General features: G+C 42.6%; 1 protein-coding gene across 2 annotated transcripts in view; it reads right to left on the reverse strand.

The window, feature by feature from the left end:
- The window catches only part of GNG13 (G protein subunit gamma 13), a 78,361-nt gene extending 70,270 nt beyond the window's left edge, over positions 1–8,091 (reverse strand). The window contains exon 1 of one of the 2 annotated variants that reach the window (XM_069209817.1): positions 7,954–8,091. The gene's annotated coding sequence lies outside the window, so the exon portion shown is untranslated. Of the gene's footprint in view, positions 1–7,736; positions 7,801–7,953 lie in introns of those variants that run through there. The other variant, XM_069209816.1, reaches the window with a different exon arrangement.
- Between the last annotated feature and the right edge of the window lie 592 nt (positions 8,092–8,683).

Below are 8,683 nucleotides of genomic sequence, written 5' to 3' on the forward strand. Positions count from 1 at the left end.
GAGGCCATTTGGGACAACATAATCAGAACATTGAGCGATAGAGCTAGCAAGCGCTTTTGGTAGTTAGTAACACAAAATGGGTGTAGCGATAAACCCAGATCTGATTGCCATATTCCTCCAGAGATGTGGGTCTCCCACTTCAGGGATCTTTATAAATTAGAGACCCCGTTAATTGAAACGTCATGTAATCCAGCAATACTTTCTATCCAAGGAAAGAATGAGGGGCTAGATGATGGCTTTTCTCTTAAAGGAACTATGGCGGCCATATTGGCACAGAAGCCAGGGAAAGCTCCTGGTCTAGGTAGACTCCCCATTGACCTGTATAGATCTGAACCCCGGATCTGGGACCCGTATATAAACTCTTTGTCCAATGCCCTGCTGGTGGATGGTGAAATCTCCAGCTCCTGGAAAGGATCAATAATAATTCCTATTTTTAAGAAAGGTTATAGAGCATCCCCAAGTAATTACAGACCAATAAGGCTGATAGGTAACATTCAGAACATGTTTAGCTTTCAAATACTCACCAGACTATGGGACTGGATTTTGGAAAAGAACACTATCACATTTGCAGGCAGGGTTTAGGCAGAAAATAAGCACAGTGGATCAAATCATATGCTTCTTAGCAATAAAGTGGAGGACCATTAATTTGGTGGCAGGGAGATTGTTTGTCGCCTTTGTGGATCTACGCTCTGCGTTTGACCTTGTTCTCAGAAGGTGAGAGACTTTGTCAAGGATAGGAGTACCAAGAGGCCTGTTGACGTCAATAAAGGAATTGTTCTCTGGCAATTTTGCAAGAGTTAGATGGGGTCCTCATGGGGATCTCTCAGAGGAAATACAGATACAAAAAGGAGTGCCCCAAAGGTGCGTACTGGCCCCCCACTCTTTTTCTTTTTTATTCAAATGAATGTATGCTGCCGATGACACCTTGCTGTTATCAGAAACCCCCTCCATTTATTCATTCTTTTAAAAAGGTTTTTGGCATATTTAGAAGCATATGGGTTGCAAATTAACAACTTCAAAACAAAGTACATGGTGTTTTGAGATGGTAAGAATAAGATGAAAAGAACCACACTGCTAGATAGGAAGGTCCTCAAGAGGGTGCCTGAGTTTGATTACTTGGGCGTCCGACTCGAAGACTCACATAGATGGTCAGGGCACCAACTGAAGTGTACTATGGGGGTTATTCTAACTTTGGAGGAGGTGTTAATCCGTCCCAAAAGTGACGGAAAAGTGACGGATTTACCACCAGCCGTATTACGAGTCCATTATATCCTATGGAACTCGTAATACGGCTGGTGGTATATCCGTCACTTTACCGTCACTTTTGGGACGGATTAACACTCCTCCAAAGTTAGAATAACCCCCTATGTCTTTAAAACAATGGGCAGGGTTAGTACAAGATTTGCAAGTAGAGCGTCCATCTTTCTCATTTCTCCTTCTCTGGAAATATATGGAAGCTGAACCAAAGTACTCTTTTGCTGCTTTAAGACCTGTACAGTGTTTGTTAAAAGTATGGTCTACGGACGAATTAGAGCCCTATAGGGAGTGGCTTCGAGGTCTGTTGAGGGTTCACATGCAGACAAAATTCCTTGGTGCCTTTACATTAAGAACTATGTAAGTTAGGTCTGGGGGTTTATTGGACAAAAATGTATGAACTGCTGAGTAATGCCATTGAAAAGCTCAGACTGTCCTCTTGGAACTTTGTCCAAGGAGAGAAAATTTCAAATGTGCCCTTTGGCAGCTTAGCAGACATTTTTTATCATTCAACTGCTCGTTTAAGTTCGAGGCACATCTAAATATTGCATTGACGCCATATGCACGAGCACTTTATGTTAGGTTTAGATTAGGGTCCCTTCCGTTATTTGCTTTCACTGGTTCATAGAAAAGCTAGAAGCATCTAACATCCGTCCCCTGGGATGGACAAACCCGGAGACTATTGGGCACGTCCTATTCTTTTGTATAGCCTATAAAAAACAACAAGCACACTGGATTAAACCACTCTGCCAATTGGTGGGTTTCAGTGGTCGCCACACTGTGCTGAGGGTTTGCAGAACAAGCACCAGGGGTCCAATTGTGTTCTCAATAGTAACATTTCTATCAGCTATTTGGCATGTCAGGTCGAAGAAGATTCTTGGTTAGGAGAGGAGGACTGTTTGTTTAATTTTAATACGGAGACTGAATTGTTAATATTGCACGGTTATGGTTGCACAATGTTTTCAGAAATCCTCAACATTTTTAATGATTTTATGTTTCATTTGATTTCATGGTGATTTTATTTATGTATTTTACATATTTTTTCTGTTTGATATGACTATATGTATGTATCCTTTATGGTTCACATGAACAGAAATACAGGATATAATGAGGATGATAACACAACTACCATGAAACAAAAGATCACTTGCAAAGGGACTGTATGAGAAGGAGATATTGGGGAACGGTTGGGTGTCGTACCACACAACTGACCATATCATAAGAAGCAGACCTCCAGTTGTTAAAGAATAGATTTCTGGTTTCTGGTCTGATTTTATCAAATGCCAATGTGATGACATGGAAAAGTAACTTCACTTCTAAGAACAATATGGACATGAAAAATAAAGGTAAGTTTGCATGTGTACATCTACTGATGTGTAGATCTGTTTTTACACCTAGGTGTATATCTCCAATTTTTTTGTTATTCACAATTTCTGACTGGACAATGAGACTAGGGCCTTATTATGAGTTTGGTGACTGGAAAAGCCGACTGCCAAACTCGTGGGGAGGATGTCACTGCTTTGTTCACACCAGGCTGACTGGTGAGAACATTGTAATACGAGGTTCCTGCTGGGCAGCCCGGCTGGAGCAGTGCTACGATATTGGCCTCAGCTCCCTTAAGAGAGCCGAGGCCAATACCGCAGCACACCAGCACCATTGGAATGCGCACTGTCCGCAAAACAGACGATGCGCATTATGATGGTGCTGGGCAGGGCCCCCCTGTGGCCCTGGCACTGGCTTTCCACCAGCCTTTCCATGGCAGGGTCCCCGCCATGGGAAGGCTGGCGGAAAGCTAAGTTGTAATCAGCACGGCAGCACAGAGTTCAGCACACCCGTGTCTGAGTACAACTTCGGCCTCCGTCTACCGTTTGACAACCACATTCCTGGCAGAGACAGCAGTCCCCTGGCGGGTCTATCCACCAAGCTTGTAATGTGGCAGTTGGACCGCATGGAGTGCGGAGGTCCGACCATCACTACAAGTGTGGCGGGCCTCAGACAGCCACACTCATAAGGAGGCCCCTAGACAAGACTCACATGACTGAATTTATGACAGTAAAGTTACTGTATGCAACTTTCCATCTGTTTGTGGCGATTTTTGCCACAGGTGGCAGAAATCTTCCTATAGGGAAATTTTATAAAGGTTACTATTTTTCTTTTTTTTTTTTGTTAAATAAAAAAAGGGAAAAAAAACAACAGACTAAATCTTAAATATTTATTTTATATTAGATTGTAAATTAATTTAAATATGTAATATATATATATATTTTTTTTTTGCAATACTTTAAAGTTAAACTCACTCACCCTCACTACAAATTTTATTTTGATTTCATTTGTAACAAACATGGCTAAATGTTATGTTTTAGGCAATGTTAATAATTTGTAGAATTTTCTAATTTTCATTTTTAATTTAATTTATTTTAAATGTAAGTATATTGTTCGGTTACTGTTTTGAAGTAATTTGTCATGAACGCATCTGCACATCTCTTCCTACAGTAGCTCAAAGAAGGAGAGACATTTATAGAGGATAACCCCTGTAATCTCTGCACTGTACTTTAAAGTTGCTTTTCAGATTTTAAAAAACTCGTGTGATCAAGCCTCCTGAGTGTCTGCTCAATTTGTGCTAATTTGTGTTTAAAGGTGTTCGGTTTTTCTGCTTTGATTTTATCATTTTCCTCAATCCACGTACCCGAAATGTGCTAATCTGTGTCTTTTTATATCTCCTCACCAAAGCTGAGGAAGGGGATGCCCATGTCCCACCCGCATACTGCTGGGCTCCGCCTGTTCCACACCGCCAAGAACGACTGTCAATACATCAAACCTTGCATCCTGTTGTATAGCTTTCAACTTCTTTTTGAAAACTTTGTTGGTGCTATTCCCTTTTATCTGAGAAAGGAAAAGGGGTGCCCACCACCATAGTCTTATCAGCTATACTCAGACTTGAATGAGAAACTCTGGGCCTCATTATGGGTCTTAGGACCGCCAGCCTTGCGGTGACGGTCAGGACTGCCACTGCTGTGGTGGTCCGACCGCCACATTCAGACCCTGGCGGTGAGACTGCCAGGGATCCACCGCCTCAGCCGGGATCGATGATTCCGACGGTTTGACGGCAGGTGGAGGTCGCCATCCTCCAGGGCAGCGTTGCTGCCCTGCGGATTACGGCCTTGTTCTCCGCCAGCCTTTTCATGGTGGTTACACTGCCATGAAAAGGCTGACAGAACAGGTGCAGGAGGTCTCAGTGGGGCCCCTGCACTGCCCATGCAACTGGTATGGGCAGTGCAGGGGTCCCCCTGTACAGCACCATTGCAATGTTCATGGTCTGCTGTGCAGACAGTAAACCTTGCAAGGGAGCTGGTGTACCCTACAGGCGACAGAATTGCCGCTGGCTCGATTTCAAGCTGGAGACAATGCTGCTGCCGCATGTCAGCCTAGTGGGAAACACCTAACGGGTCCAGCGAGGTGGTCGCCACTATGGTGGCAGCCATCCTGTTAGGAGTTTGGCGAACAGGCTATCCCGTCTGCCAAACTCAAAATGAGGACCTCTGTCTGTAGCCATGTACAACAGTGACGTGTGACTGCTGATGAATGGTTGTTATGACTGTGAAGATGTGTGTGTGTGTGATCGTGCATGCACTTTACTGTTGGAGATAGCTCCACAACTTGTATCAGTGGTCTCCTGTGTAGGCCCCTAAATTATTTTTAGCTATACCGTTTGAAGAAATTCTTCAGAGCTCCTCTGATGATCTTTATTCTGCAGGACCAAATAGGTACTGAAAGTGTCAGAGGAAACTCCTTACACACTGTACCATTTGTGAATGAAAAGGTGTGGGTCAGCTAACCCTGTGTTAACCACTCTGTGCCGCCTATTAGTGAAGATAAAAAGATGGATTACTTGCAATGAGAATTTGCAATTCTTCTTCTTTCTAATTAAGGAGTGCAGATTCTCCAGGGATCTACATTAGGCTTGACAGAAGATGGAGGCACAATGGGGAGGAGAATATCCTTAAAGAAGCCCATTCCCTTGAGCAACGAAAAATTATGTTGTTTTTTTTGGACTGATTCTAATGAGTGCTAGGCCAGTAGCTGGAAGTTTTGATAGGTAAGGCAGATAAAAAATAGAGGAATTATAGTAATGAGGTTAAAAAAGCAGCAAATATGCACCAGGGTGACACTAAAATGTTCATGTGTACATATAAATATATTTATTTATCATCTGTGGGTTTTCATGTCATTGAAACCTGTCAGGCATTTATTCAATTAGGGGCATACAATTATCGGTTAAATAAATGTGGAAATATATTAGTATCAGCTCATTTCTTCACAAAACCTAAACTAAATATGGATAAGCACAGATAAAATTAACAAAAAAGAAAGATGGCTAAATACAGATGGAAATGTAGAATAAAATACAATAAACTGGGAGCCCTAATGTATATCAGTTAAACAAATGTGGAAATATACAATTTTAGAGCTCCATTAATTCTTAAGACAAAGTAAAATAGTGATGAATACCAATAAGATGGCCAAAAAATAAATATGGATAAATACAGAAGAAGCGGTCAAAAACATAAATACCATAAAACCGGAGCCTTAATTATATTCTAAAATTTAATTACAAAATTATCAAACTTAAAGAGGAGCAGTTTAATGACTATTTAACATTCAACTTGTGCCCCTCCCATCCATGATGCCCCCACACACCTGTCTGTACAAACCAAGAAATATTCCTACATTGGAGCCTCCTGTCCCACCAATGGCAAACCAAATATACCAGTGCTGCAAATATTTTAGAAGGTTTTTCTTCCATTTCAGAAAATAATAAAAACGTGTTTGTCCAGACTTCCCACTGATGTGCAGCCACCAGGCACTAAATAGCTTCCTCTAAATCCCTCATCTCTTTTATTCCTTTCTCTCTGTGTAACCTCTTCCGCCTTGTCTCCTCCTCTGCTCTGCTATTGCAGATCCTCAGCACCATAAATATCCTTTAGTCCTTTCATGAAGCTTTTCTTGCTCACTTCCCCGCGTCCACATATAACCTTCTTTTATGAGGTTATCCTGCTATCACTGCTTTCAGTGTGGATGGTTCAAATCTGTAGCTAATGCCCTTTCTTTCGTCCAATATAAATAGGATTTCATTTGTCTCAATTGTTGTTCAATGTGAAGCACAATACATGTCTTAAGATGGAACGGAGTTATATAAAATGTAAAATGAATAAATAAACATTGCTGTGTTTCTAAATACGACATGAACGCAAGATGACCACAAAACCTACAGGGACTTTAGAGTCTCTATATTAAATGCTTGCGACAAATAGGTCTGTCAGCCGCTCTTGTTGGGCTCTAATCACTAAATTCACGTAGGGCCCATTTCTGGTCTTTAAGCACCTGAGTTATAAGGAAGACAATCTCCTCTAAGTGGTGGTTACTTGCCTTATCGTATATGTCTTACAGGAGTAGGTTATGCTTACTTTTGTTGCTTATAAACTCATTTAGCAGTGGCAGTGCGGGCCCCCAAAAGAGCTGCCACCCTTGGCTTGCCCAAAGGGACCCCTGCACTGCTCTTGCTTGCAGATTCTCAGCAAACTCATGGGCACATATAATCAGATGTAAAGGCCACTGGGAAGAGCGAGAGTGGGATCCATTGATTGTAAAGCTTCTATAGATAACCACATCTGGTTACTTAGGTTAATTGTTGCTTAGGCAACTATTCTGATGCTTAGAAACAAGCATCCAGCAGGTAGTGGACAACTAAAATGCAATGACACCGAGTTCAGCTTTTGAAAGAAACAAATCTTTGCTAATATAAAAAGGACTATCTGTATAATGTTAGTTCAATCGTCCCCCACTCTCTTTTTCCATTTTCTTAGTTCCACTGTCTTTGATTTACCATTCACCAAAAATTGTTTAGCGTACTTAACTTTACAGTAGCACATATCCGAGCAACACAATTGTATATCCATTAATGAACCATTATTGAATGCAACTAATAATACAATTCATGATTTAAAATATTTATAGCATTTAAAAACGATCTCAGTGGAATCTCAACATAAAAAGGCAAAATTACCCAAGTCCTCATATTCTGCAATTTAAAAAAAAAAAAAAATCCAAGTATATCGCTGATATTATTATGATGTCATTTGTATATTTTCTTTCAATGAAAGAATCTGTGAGCCCTAAAACACGAAATCACAGTGCCAAAAAGTGTGACCTAAATTCAGGTGCCAGGCCCCCAAGATGTGTGTCCCACCCACTGCTGCCTGACGTACCTGTGTGTTGGTGGCAGCTCCTGGCCTGCTATGATGGGAACAGGACTCTGTCAGTGAAGCGGCCTGGCCCCAAGATGTCTGTGTCCCACCCACTGCTGCCTGACGTACCTGTGTGTTGGTGGCGGCTTCTGGCCTGGTATGATGGGAACAGGACTCTGTCAGTGAAGCTGCCAGGCCCCAATATGTCTGTGTCCCACCCACTGCTGCCTGACTTACCTGAGTGTTGGTGGCGGCTCCTGGCCTGGTATGATGGGAACAGGACTCTGTCAGTGAAGCTGCCAGGCCCCCAAGATGTCTGTGTCCCACCCACTGCTGCCTGACGTACCTGTGTGTTGGTGGCGGCTCCAGGCCTGCTATGATGGGAACAGGACTCTGTCAGTAAAGCTGCCAGGCCCCAATATGTCTGTGTCCCACCCACTGCTGCCTGACTTACCTGAGTGTTGGTGGCGGCTCCTGGCCTGGTATGATGGGAACAGGACTGTCTGCAGGCCGACTCTGTCAGTGCAGCTGCTGGGCCTCTCCTGCTTTGCATAGACGCTTGCACCAGAGCTGGTATTCAAACCCGGGGATCCTGCGATGCAAAGCAGAAGTCAGTTTTACATTTTAAAGTTTTGATCCTGCGATGCAAAGCAGAAGTCAATTTTACATGTAAATGTTCTCATCTGTGGGAAAGTCGAGAGCGGTCTTTAAATAGGGACGCTGATGGCACGGCAGCTTGGGCCAAGGACAACCTGCAGAATTGTCCATCTGCACCATCTGCAGTTTTGATTCCATCTACTCCCGCCTATTCCAACCATCCTACACTTCCTGTCTCTTTCATCCTTGCTTTCTCCCTTTCATTGGGTTCTCTTGCTCTGGGTCCAATCTAATGATGAGAGATAAGCACTGGTCTCAATAAATGAGTGTCATGCCCTTACAATCACCGGCACAAATTAAGGACTGGGCAGGGCACTGATATTGCTCATCGTTTATTTTTAGTTCTTAAAGTTCAGATACCGCTCTTTCTTCGGAATGGCTTCTCTACACAGCCGTGCAGCGTACAGAATTCAATAGAGATCCGCACACGCCACACATTACTCGTCATTGCAATTCTCACATTTACTTCATTAGTAGTAAATTGTGTCAAAGCCACATTTGTTTTTTAAGCTGTGCTCGCATCGGGC

The sequence above is a fragment of the Pleurodeles waltl genome, chromosome 10 (assembly GCF_031143425.1).
Source record: "Pleurodeles waltl isolate 20211129_DDA chromosome 10, aPleWal1.hap1.20221129, whole genome shotgun sequence".
Taxonomy (NCBI): domain Eukaryota; kingdom Metazoa; phylum Chordata; class Amphibia; order Caudata; family Salamandridae; genus Pleurodeles; species Pleurodeles waltl.